Source organism: Canis lupus, chromosome 12, assembly GCF_003254725.2.
Source record: "Canis lupus dingo isolate Sandy chromosome 12, ASM325472v2, whole genome shotgun sequence".
NCBI classification, from domain to species: domain Eukaryota; kingdom Metazoa; phylum Chordata; class Mammalia; order Carnivora; family Canidae; genus Canis; species Canis lupus.
The window spans coordinates 20,847,436-20,860,180 of record NC_064254.1 but is presented as its reverse complement, the minus strand read 5'-3'; the positions used below and the strand labels follow the sequence as shown (position 1 = coordinate 20,860,180).

At 42.9% G+C, this 12,745-nt stretch overlaps 1 long non-coding RNA gene across 1 annotated transcript in view; it reads right to left on the bottom strand.

Moving 5' to 3' along the window:
* The window catches only part of LOC112641215 (uncharacterized), a 30,267-nt gene extending 18,512 nt beyond the window's left edge, over positions 1-11,755 (bottom strand). Inside the window, exon 1 of the long non-coding RNA XR_003124552.3 lies at positions 11,624-11,755. This is a non-coding gene — a long non-coding RNA (uncharacterized LOC112641215). The remainder of the gene's footprint in view (positions 1-11,623) is intronic.
* Positions 11,756-12,745: the final 990 nt, after the last annotated feature.

Sequence of the window (12,745 nt, the reverse complement as noted above, 5' to 3'; positions counted from 1 at the left end):
CCTAAGTTATGCTATTATCTGTTTGAAGATCCATGAAGTTACTTCTATTTTTTTTAAGATTTTATTTATTCACGACAGACACAGAGAGAGAGAGAGAGAGAGAGAGGCAGAGATACAGGCAGAGGGAGAAGCAGGCTCCGTGGGGGGAGCCTGATGTGGGACTTGATCCTGGATCTCCAGGATCACGCCCTGGGCTGAAGGCAGGCGCTCAACCACTGAGCCACCGGGGTTGCCTATGAAGTCACTTCTAGACACCAGAAGAGTTAAACTGGACTTAAACATTGTTAAAGGTTTCTCTTACCACGTTAGGGCCTCCCAAATAAACCACTGTCCCAGAGACCTGATGGAGGTGATTTTAAAAGAGGAGGGAGGTTGTGGGGGCAGAAGATGGAGAGTTGGAGGGGTGGAGGGGGCAGATTGAGAATGATTCAAAAAAAAAAAAAAAAAAAAAAAAGGAACCACCATGTCTCTGGATTGAGAGTGTACTTGCTTCCCCAGGAGCAACCAGGGAGGAAACACTAGGAGTTAATCATTCAAGGCACAGGATGAAAGCAAGAAGGGATTCTAAAAATAATGCCTTCTCCTTCCAAACTGAAGCTGTCTGCAAGAAGCAGAATTGGAGAGCTTATTAGCATGACTCCTTTGCCCTCTGCAGCTGAGGCTCCCTGTTTAAATCCTGGCACAATCCTAAAGTGGGAGATTGCTCTGCAAAGGTCAGAAGAATCGAGGTCACCAAAGAACATGTATCAGGTGAGTTTGGTGACACAAAACCAAGCTGCAATACCGCATGTGTGTTAAGATGTCCTCCAACCTCTCCATTCTTATTACCATCTACACAGTGACTAGAAAGGAAGTGGTTGGACAGAGTTGTGGCCGAATGTCGTCCTCTTGTGGTACCACTTTGTCATCTTGTAATATCAATTGCTTTGGAAAGAACAAGGAAAGGGAAGGTTGCCAAAACATTTGCCTATGTGTACATGTCAGTTCCATTTTCGGTGCCCTGTATATAAAAGGGGCCCTTGCTACAGGCCCCACCTCCTCCTCAAAAGCTTGCCACCCAGATCCACCTGTCTTTCAACAAACACTGCACTTTGTTTTTAAATCTATAGCTGATCCCATGATCAGTATTACGTGATAAATCCCTTCGTTCTTTCTTCTCCCTCTTCATTCTTTCTACCTTCAAATATTTGGGGGCCCTGTACTAGATGCTAGAGATATGAAGAAGACCAGAACATTCTCTGCCCTCAAATTATTCTCGGTTCAGTGGAAGAGACAGAAACTGAGATCTGAAGGGTGCCTGGGAGTCAGTTAAGTGACTGACTCTTGATTTCGGCTCAGGTCATGATCAGGCTCTGTGCTAAGTGTAGAGTTGGCTTGAGATCCTCTCCCTCTGCCCCTCCGCCCCCCAAAATATAAATAAATAAAATATATCCTAAAAAAAAAAAAGAAACTGAGATCTGAAAAATCTGAATAGTAAAACAATTTGTCAGAGTTCCAGCTCATATGGGAAATAGGACTTATACCTTCTGAGTCATAATGAAGACCTCTATGCTCAATGCCACATACAAAATATGTGCTATTGATAAATTGATGAAATCCACTAATAAATAAACCATTTCAGAAAAGGCCATTTGTGCCAGGAGAGCAGAATTTCAAGTACTAACTTTTCTTCTTCCCACTCCTTAAACAAAGACCTTCTTTGAAAGAACACGGGAGTCCCACCAACAGAGGACCTGCCCGAAGAACTCAGGCCTTGCTTACAGAATGGTTTGGAGCACAGGTGGGGAGGTCCCTTCCTCTTCAAAGGGCACACTTCCAGCCCTGTCCCACCAGCAGTGCAAATGCAGACAGCCTCCCGCATCTTCTGAGCCTCAGGTTCCATCTGTGTCAGAGGGATCATTGTTCCTTCTTCGCAGGTTGCTGTGATATTTAACACAGCACACAGGCACACCGCAAGTGGGTATCATTGTCATTAGCACAGACATGTCTGCTTCTCCTCTCATTGTATACCCCCTTCCAGTAGAACACAGGGAGAGAGGGCCTGGCAGGTGATTTTCACTTTCTGGAGGGACTGGGACCTTACAGGTATTGTGTCTGGTGATACAGAAAAATTTCTAAGAAATTCTTCATTTGTGTATAACATTGTGCCTCTGGGTTTCTGGGGGTAATAGGCACAAAGTAGCACCGGGAAATTCTGGATGCCAAAGGCCAGGAAACGTACCAGAAGGGATGAAACGTTGACAAGTATATAGAGAGGCTGGTGACACAAAATCAGAGGACACATTAGGTATGTTTAATTATTCCCTGCAAGTGGGATCCCTGGGTGGCTCAGCGGTTTAGCGCCTGCCTTCAGCCCAGAGTAGGATCCTGGGGTCCCGGGGTTGAGTCCCACATCAAGCTCCCTGCATGGAGCCTGCTTCTCCCTCTGCCTGTGTCTCTGCCTCTCTCTGTCCCTCATGAATAAATAAATAAATAAAATCTTTAAAAAAAAAATTATTCCCTGGGAGCAAGTCTCAAACCTTTCTGCTTTCAGAAGCTACAAATTCATCCCACTGCCATGGCACCCGTGAGTCCCAGAGAAAGCAAGTCTCTGCTAATTAGTAAATACTACTTCTTCTGTTGCCTCTCAGCCCTACCTTACAGTGAACTGTCAGGTGCCTTCCCTACTGGCTGGTGCAATGTTGGGAATCTTGGGCTAAAGCTAGGTGCTGAAATCCAAACATCACTTCGTTTCAGTCAAAGATTGTTTCCTCTATGTTTTGGTTAGTTACAGCTGTGTAACAAACTACCTAAAACATAGTGGCCCAAAACACCCAGGATTTTATTTGCTGGTGATTCTATGAAACAGGTATCAGGCACAGTTCAGCTGGGTGCTTATGCGGGGTCTGCTGAAATCATCAACTCAGCTTTCATTCATGCGGTGGCTGGCAGGGCTAGACTAGAAGGTCAAAAAAGGCTGGTGCTTGGGTGCTCCTCCTTATGGGCCTCTCGGTCCACATGCTTAATTTGAACTTCCTCACAACATGGTGGTCTTAGGGTAGCCAGACTTCTTATCTGATGGTTGGCTTCCAGGGGAAAAAATTTCAAGCCACAAAGTCAGGAACCAGGAGCCTCAGGGGATACACAGCCTCACTTCCACTGCACTCAACTGGTTAACACAAGTCATAGGACCAGTCTAGATTCAGAGGAAGGGTAATAGACCCCACCTCTCCATGGGGAGAAGGGCAAAGAATTGGCAGCCATCTTGAATCTACTATGATCAGGGCAGTCTTCTAGACCTCCATCCTCAGATCCTGTCACAGTCTCTCTCCTTGCTTCTCGAATTTCTTTTCATGACACTTATCACAAGTTAGTTATGTGATAAATTGTCTCCCTCACAGGAGCCTTATGACCAGAGAATGAGATGAATCTGTTAGATTCACCACTGTATACCCATTGCCTCGAGCAGTGCCTCGCACATTGTAGGCTCTCAAAAAAATGTTTGTTTAGAGAATTGGATAAAACATTATCAGCATAATAGAAAAACACACAAGTCAAGTCAAGAGAGCATAATGTAGTTCATATGACACAATTCTTTAGAGACAAAAGGATGAGAACACCATGCCTTTGAAATCTGTTTTGACACCAAAATCACCTAGAAATCTCGTATTTCCTATATCTTCCCCCATGGAAGAAAACATCTGATATGTGCCACCCAAGCACCTTTGTATTAAGAGTTTTCAGAACTATCTACAATTTTTTTTTAATTAACACAAATTTGGGGATGCCTGGGTGGGTCAGCCCTTAAGCATCCACCTCTTGATTTCACTCCTATCATGATCTCAGGGTCATGAGATGGCACCTGGGGTCAGGCTCTGAGATGAGTGAGAAGTCTGCTTAAGATTTTCTCTCCCTTGGGCCACCTGGGCCCCTCAGTTGGTTAAGTGTCTGACTTCCGCTCAAATTATGATCTCAAGGACCTAGAATCAAGCCCATGTCTAGCCCTGAGTCCAGCCCCTCATCAAGCCCTATGTTGGGCTCTGCACTCAGCAAGGAGTCTGCTTTTCCTTCTCCCTCTGTCCTTATCCCTCTCTTGCTTATGCACCTGCATGCTCTCTGTCTCTCCCCTCCTCTCATGAATAAAAAAAAAAAAAGTTTCTCTCTTACTCTTTCTCTGCCTCTCCCCCTCCTTGCGTACCAGCTCTCTCTCTCCAGCCCTCTAAAAATGAAAAAGAAAAAAAAAAAGGATTCTAACTGTGGTAAAATATACAAGCATAAAATTACCATCTTAACCATTTCTAAATGCAGTGTTAAACATGTTCATATTGTTGTGCAACAAATCTCCAGAACTCTTTCATCTTGCAAAACTGAAACTCTATGCCCATTAAACAACCCATTTCCCCATCCCTCCAGCCTCTGGCATCATTTCATTGTTGATCTCTGTGAATTTGACTACTCAAGATACTTCATGTAAGTGGAATCATACAGTACCTGTTTTTTCGTGACTGGCTTATTGCAGCACAAGATCCTCAAGGTTCATCCATTTTGTAGTATGTATGAGTATTCCCTTTCTTATTAAGGCTGAATTATATTCAGAAGCATCTATAATTTTTAACTAGTTTTTTTTTTCCTCTTACTTGTAAAATTAAGGATATCTGTCCTATGAACTAAGAGAACAGTAATGCTTAGAAATGCTGAACTTGTCTGCTCATCCATGCTGGGAAGTCATTCTTGCACACAACCACCAACACACTGATATTGCCTTCTTTAATCTATTAAGAATTGATCCATATTTGATAGCAAAATGCCTGCCTTAGAGATGATCACTAACCTATACTCTCAGCAATAGCTTGTGGAGCTCAGCAAAATAAAAACACAGGGCACCTTGTTAAAAAATATTAAGAATTTTAAGATATGATAGCAATGCTTCAAAACAAATGCACAGTTCTAGACAACTGCAAAGATAAAAGCTGTCTCAGTCTATACTAGAAGCTGGCTCAGTCTATACTAAGTGCTTCCTCAGGAAAACACTACATTAAAATTTTTGCCTAGGTCTGAAACCCTGATGTTTTAACCACCACACCGCTTGTTAGTTCAAACTTTTCAATGTACATATAAGCCCACAAACTGAAGAAAAATATTTTCATTTTTCAATGTCCCCTTCTAGCTCTCTCAGGCAGTTCTGGTCAAAAAGACATAGCTTTATCTTCTTTTCTCCCACATGGGAGGATCTCACCCAATATGATATAGATCGCCCCTTGCCATCAGCTTCAGGGCCCAGCCATGTCACTCTCCAAGCCCACCCTGGAGCTCTAGTAAGAGCTAGAGAGTGGACTGTGGTTGCTTTGCCGACATCTTCACTCTCATTTTCTCTCAATCCACTCCAGTCAGGCTTTCAGCACCAACTCCTCTAACTCAATGGCTCTTACTGAGGTCACCAATGACCTAGGACTTGCCAAAGTCAGTGGTCAGTTCTCTGTCCTAATCTTATGAGGCTGGCCAGCAGCCTTTGGCCAAACAGACCACTCCCTCCTTCTGGAAACTCTTTCGTCTCTAGACTTCAAGTAAAACCCCTTTCTCCCTGGTTCCCTTCTTCTTCTCCTGATAGTCCCTTCCTCAGATGGCAATCTGAGTGATGTTTTATAAACATTTGCTTAATCATACCACTATCCATCTGATGGCTTCCAATAATGTGTTGGGTAATATCCAAGCCCTTAGCATTATCTATGGCATGACTCTGCCTTCCTTGCCCAACCATCGAGGGAGTAGGAGCCCTGCTTTTCTGCTCATCCACCATGCTCCAGCCACACTGACCGCCTGCTATCCCTCAGACTCCCCAAGGGCTTTGTGAATTATGATTTCTTCCTGGAATGCTGGCTTCACACTCATTAGGCAACTGCTTCCTCTTTATGGGTACCTCAGCCAAGCATCAATTTCTGAAGAAACCTTTCCTAACACATTAGTAGAGTAGGCTCTTCCTTCAAGTCATTTTTTATTCTGTTTTTGTCTTCAGAGCCCATAATATCTGAAATTCTCTTTTTTGTTTGTTTACTGGAATGTATGGTCATCAAACTGATTTATCTCATCACAATGTCCCTGGTACCTAGAACAGCACATAGAAAGACCTCAATAAATATTTGTAGACTAACTAGCTGACTCTTAATTATATTATTGCCCCCACAGCACATGTGCATGCAGAAGCACACACATACCTCACTCAGCACCATACATAACCTCTGATCTTATCTCTCACTACTCTTTCTTTGCTCACTCTGCTATAATCAGAACAGACCTGAAACCCATTAGAACCTTTGCTCTGGCTGTCCTTCCTGCCTGAAACACTCTCCTCTCACAATTCTCTAAGGTGAACCCCCTTTTTTGAACTTTGTTCAAATATCACATTCCTCAGGAGGCCTACTTGGTGATGTATATTTAAAATTGCTGCTCAGGGATGCCTCCGTGGCTCAGCGGCTTAGCGCCTGCCTTCAACCCAGGGTGTGATCCTGGAGACCCAGGATGAAGTTCCACATCAGGCTCCCTGCATGGAGCCTGCTTCTCCCTCTGCCTATGTCTCTGCCTCCCCATCTGTCTCTCATGAATAAATAAATCTTTTAAAAATAAAATAAAAATGAAAACAAATAAAATTCCTGCTCAGTCAAGAGTGTGCAACTCTTGATCTCAGGGTTGCGAGTTTGAGCCCCACATTGAGTGTAGAGATTACTTTAACAGTCTTTAAAAGGAAAAAGAACTTCACCTATAAGGGGCACCTGGCTGGCTCAGTCAGTAGAGAATGTGATTCTTGATCTTGGAATTTTAAGTTCAAGTCCCACATTGAGTGTAGAGATTACTTAAAAATAAAAAATCTTTTTTAAAAATTGCAATTTAGGGATCCCTGGGTGGCTCAGTGGTTGAACATCTGCCTTTAGCTCAGGGCATGATCCCAGGTGCAGGGATTGAGTCCCTGTGAGGAGCCTGCTTCTCCCTCTCTCTATGTCTCTGCCTTTCTATCTGTGTCTCTCATTAATAAATTTTTAAAAATTGCAATTTACCACTGTTGAACAGCGGCTCCCAGAAAATATCAGAGAAACAACCTCTTACTAAGACAAAGCTTAGTTATTCTTCCCATAATAAAAAAGAGGGCACACTACCATGACAGAGTCTTAGAGCTCAGAGGTGATGTTGGAGTATTTATGAGGTCTGAGAAGTTGAGCTGAAGGCAGGTCTCTCATTGTGGGGGCTTAATTAGGGTGATGTAAAGATCATAGTAGGGATCCCTGGGTGGTCTGTGGTTTAGCGCCTGCCTTTGGCCCAGGGCATGGTTCTGCTGTCCCAGGATCAAATCCCACATCAGGCTCCCTGCATGGAGCCTGCCTATGTCTCTGCCTCTCTCTCTCTCTCTGTCTCGCATGAATAAATAAATAAAATCTTTTTAAAAAATAAATAAAGATCATAGTATGTTTTAGAATTGGACACTGTAAGGTGGATTGCAGGTGAATATTTCAAAGAATCTTGGGAAGTAAGCATTTATTTGATCAAACTGTTCAATGGGTTTCTAGAAGAAGAAATAGAGATAAGAAAGTTTGTAATAATATTAGTTTATGCAGGTGTGGATGATCTTTCCTTTTCATGGCCATAAAAATCTTCCAGAGAGGAGATTTGTGGTGTGTTTACCCTCAATCTCTTTCCTGGGAGTAGGTTAGGATTGTTGTTTAATGGTTGAATAGCAATGGCAGTACTTTTATTCCACCAAATAAAAACTACCATTCCAACAAAAAAATTTTCATGCTATAATGGAAAAAATGATTTTTGTTTTATCACCTTGTAGTCAGTTCTGTTGTAGAGCTCACTTCACTTCTCCAACCAAAAGAATTACAAATGATTTCTGTTTAAAATTTACTGAATAAAAGAAAATATTTGCAAAAGGCATATCTGATAAGGAACACATATCCAATCTACATAAAAAACCTCTTAAAACTCAACAAAAGAAAACAACTCAATTTAGAAGTGAGCAAAAAGACCTGAACAGACACCTCACCAAGGAATATACAGATGACAAATAAGCATATAAAAAGATGCCCTACATCATATGTCATTAGAGAAATAAAAATCAAAACAACAATGAGCTATCACTACACAGTTCTTAAAATGGCCAAAGTACAGAACACTGACACCATCCACTGCTAGTGGGATGTGGAGCAACAGAAACTCTCATTCATTGCTGATGGAAATGCAAAATGGTACAGCCACTTTGGAAGAAAGTTTGTCAGTTTCCTACAAAACTAAACATATTCTTATCATATGATCCAGCAATCGTGCTCCTTTGTATTTACCTGAGTGAGTTGAAAATATATCCACACAAAGACCTGCGTACAAATATTTGTAGAGGCTTTATTTATACTTGCCAAAGCTTGGCAGCAACCAGGATGTCTGTTAGTAGGTGAATGGATAAACTGATGCATCCAAACAGTGGAATATTATTCAGCATTAAAAAGAAATGAGCTAGGAATGCCTGTGTGGCTCAGCAGTTGAGCATCTGCCTTTAGCTCCAGGTGTAATCCTGGAGTTCCGGGATCGAGTCCCACACTGGGCTCCCTGCATGGATCCTGCTTCTCCCTCTTCCTATGTCTCTGCCTCTCTTTCTGTGTCTCTCATGAATAAACTTAAAAAAAAAAGAAAAGAAACGAGCTAGAACTAACAAATTATTATTTTTTAAAAGATTTTATTCATTTATTCATGAAAGAGAGAGAGCGGTACATGAAATTTGGTTGTATTTCTATACACCAACAGTGAATGATCAGAAAGAGAAATTAAGAAAACAATCCTATTTCCAGTAGCATTAAAATGATACTTATAATAGCATTAAATCACACTTCCTGATTTCAAACTGTATTACAAAGCAGTAGTAATCAAAACAGTGTGGTATTCAGGTGCTTAGTTGGCTTAGTCTGTGAAGCATGCAACCCTGGATGGCAGGATTAGGAGTTCAAGCCCCACATTGGGTGTAGACATTACTTAACAAACAAACAAATAAACAAGAACAGTGTGGTATTAGCATAAAAGCAGACACATAGATCAATGGAGCAGACTAGAGAGCCCAGAAACAACCCCCCACAAATATGGTCAATTAATTTACCACGAAAGAGCCAAGAACATACAATGGAGAAAGGACAGTGTGCTCAATAGTGGTGCTGGGAAAACTAGTCAGCCACATGCAAAAGAATGAAACTGGACCACTGTCTTACACCATACACAAAAATCAACTCAAAATGGATTAAGACCTGGGGCACCTGGCTGGCTCAGTCAGTGAAGCATGCTACTCTTGATGTCAGGGTCAGGAGTTTGAGCCCCATGTTGGGTGTAGAACTCACTAAAAAAAAAAAAAAAAATAGGGAGAGGGAGGCACCTGGGTGGCTTAGGCAGTTGGGCATTCAACTTTTGATTTCGGCTCAGGTCATGATCTTGGGGGCCATGGGATGGAGCCCCACAACGGGTTCTGCACTCAGTGCTGAGTCTGCTTGTCCTTCTCCCTCTGCTCCTTCCCCTCCTCTTTTCCCATCTGTCAAATAAATAAATAAAATCTTTAAAAAAAATTTTAATGGATGAAGACCTGAAACCACAAAACTCCTAGAAGAACATGTAGGGAGTAAACTCCTTGACATTCATCTTGGCAATGACTTCTGGCTATGACACCAAAAGCAATCACAACAAAAGCAAAACAAAATAGGACTGCCATCAAACTAAATGCTTTTGTACAACAAAGGAAACCATCAACAAAATGAAAAGGCAGCCTACAGAACAAGAAAAATATTTGCAAATTGTATGTCTCATAAGGAGTTAATATCCAAAATATACAAAGGAATATAATTTAATGTCAAAAAAAACCCAAATAACTCGGGCAGCCCCGGTGGCGCGGCAGTTTAGCGCCGCCTGCAGCCCGGGGTGTGATCCTGGAGTCCTGGGATTGAGTCCCAAGTCAGGCTCCCTGCATGGAGCCTGCTTCTCCCTCTGCCTGTGTCTCTGCCTCTCTCTCTCTCTCTCTATCTCTATCTCTCGCTATCTCTATCTCTATCTCTACCTCTCATTAATAAATAAATAAGATATTTAAAACACACACACACATAACTCAATTTAAAAATAGGCAAAGGATCAGCATAGGCATTTTTCCAAAGAAGACCTACAAATGGTCCCCAGGTACATGAAAAGGCACTCAATATCACTAATCATCAGGGAAATGCAAGTCAAAACCACAATGACCTATCACTTCGCACCTGTTAGAATGGTCATCATCAAAACAAGAAGATAACAAAGATTTTTTAAAAATGCAGGCAAGGATATGGAGAAAAGGGAACCTTCGGGCACTGTTGGTGGGAAATGTAAACTGCTGCAGCTACTATGAAAATCAATATGGAGGTTCCCCAAGAAATTAAAGATAGAACTACCATATGATCTAGCATGGGATCCCTGGGTGGCGCAGCAGTTTAGCACCACCTTCAGCCCAGGTCATGATCCTGGGGTCCTGGGATTGAGTCCCACATTGGGTTCCCTGCGTCAAGCCTGCTTCTCCCTCTGCCTGTGTCTCTTATGAATAAAATATTTTTATAAATAAATAAAATCTTTTTTTAAGATTTTATTTATTTATTCATAGAGATGCAGAGAGAGAAAGAGAGGCAGAGACACAGGCAGAGGGAGAAGCAGGCTCCATGCAGAAAGCCCGACGTGGGACTCGATCCAGGGCCTCCAGGAGCATGCCCTGGGCTGCAGGCGGCGCTAAACCGCTGCGCCACCGGGGCTGCCCAATAAAATCTTTTTTTTTTTTTTTTAAAGCCATCACAGTCTACTGATCTCCTTGTTAATTACTTTAGCCTTTGTGATAAAATGGAGTAAGTATTGCTAAAAGAGTTATATAAAATTGAGCTGGGGGCACCTGGCTGGCTCAGCCAGTATAACAAGTGACTCTTGATCTTGGGATTGTGGGTTCCAGCCCCGCATTGGGTTCTAGTAGTGATTACTTAGAAATAAAAAATCTTTTTTTTTAAAGACTTCATTTATTTATTCATGAGAGACACAGAGAGAGAGGCAGAGACACGCAGATGGAGAAGCAGACTCCCTGCGGGAGCCTAATGCAGGATTCGATCCCAGGACCTCGGGATCAGACCTGAGCCAAAGGCAGACACTCAACCACTGAGCCACCCAGGTGCCCCTAAAAATAAAAAATCTTTAAACATTTTTAAATGTTTATTTTTAAAAAATAAAATGGAACCAGGACGACATTGGGGAAGTGAGGCTTACGCACATCTTCTGTCTTCCAAAATCAGCAATTTTGGAATATTTGCTGAACTCAGCTAAAAGCCAAGGCATCCGCTATGTTAAAATGGACATAAAGGAACTTTCCACCTAACACTAGCCCTAGCAACCAGTCATGTATCAACTCGTGTAACAGCAGCTCTACCAGCACCAATTACGTTTTCTTCAAAACAACTTGTGTAAATTCCTTCTTTTCTCTTTAAAAACTCTAACCTTTGTCTCTCTAGAGCCAAACACTCGGTTTCAGCTGAATCTGTGTCTCCTGACTGCAATCCCTAAGACCCCCAAATAAACACACATATTTATTTTGCGGCTTCGTTGGTGGACATTTGCTACTCACAGGAAAACTTCTGGTCCCTGCAAAAGGTGAATTATTTCAGTGGATCAAAAAAATAACTGCTCCTGATGTGACTTCCAGGGTGCCGCAACTGCAGTGTGGGACTGATCGCACCACGGGAGCTTCTGGCCTGTGAGTTACAGTTTTTATTCCAAGTTACATCCCCATTCATACGTCAGCCTTCCGTGGAACACTCTCGTCTCCTGTGTGGTTTAGCATTCCCTCATCTTCCCCGGGAGGTGTCGCTGGTCCTTGCAAAGGGAAGGTCCTATCTGACCATTAGGCAATTAGGTGATAGAGCTCCCTTCAAATAATTCCTCCTAGGAGTGCACAGGCAGAGCTGGGCTTACCAAACGTTCAGAATGGTGCCCCTGACATTCTCCCTTTCAATCTCTTTATCCTCTGGTTACGACCCCCTACTCCGCTCCCGCCCCTCCTCTCAGCTTCCTATGCCAACCGGGTCCAGGATTTCCCTGTCTCCGGCAGCCACTTTCTCACTGTAACTCCTGCTCCAGCTACCAGACCTGCCCGCCTGCCTCTTACATCGCAGATCGCAGGGACCCTACTCCTAGAGACCTTCCCCCAAGCCACCCAAGTGTGACAGGAGCATTAGATGAGAGGTGTGAGTGGAAGGTTCATAGATGCTTTTTTCCCTGTCTCTATTTCTCAAACTTTCTCCAAATTGGTTAAACTATTTTATAACTTAAAATTAATTTTAAGGGGGATCCCTGGGTGGCTCAGTGGTTTGGTGCCTGCCTTTGGTCCCGGGGCGTGATCCTGGAGACCCGGGATCGAATCCCACATCAGGCTCCTTGCTGAAGCCTGCTTCTCCCTCTGCCTGTGTCTCTGCCTCTCTCTCTCTCTCTCTCTCTCTCTCATGAATAAATAGAGTATTTTTAAAAATTGTTTAAAATTAATTTTAGGGAAGGGGGTACGCTTGGGTGGTTCAGTCGGTTAAGCGTCTGCCTTGGCCTCAGGTTGCCATCTCCAGGTCCTGCGATCGAGCCCTGCACTGGGCTTCCTGTGCTGAGGGGAGACTGCTTCTCCCTCTCTGTGTGTGCATGTGCTCTCTCTCTCTCTCTCGTTCTCTCTCAAACAAACAAAATATTTAAAATCAATTTTTTA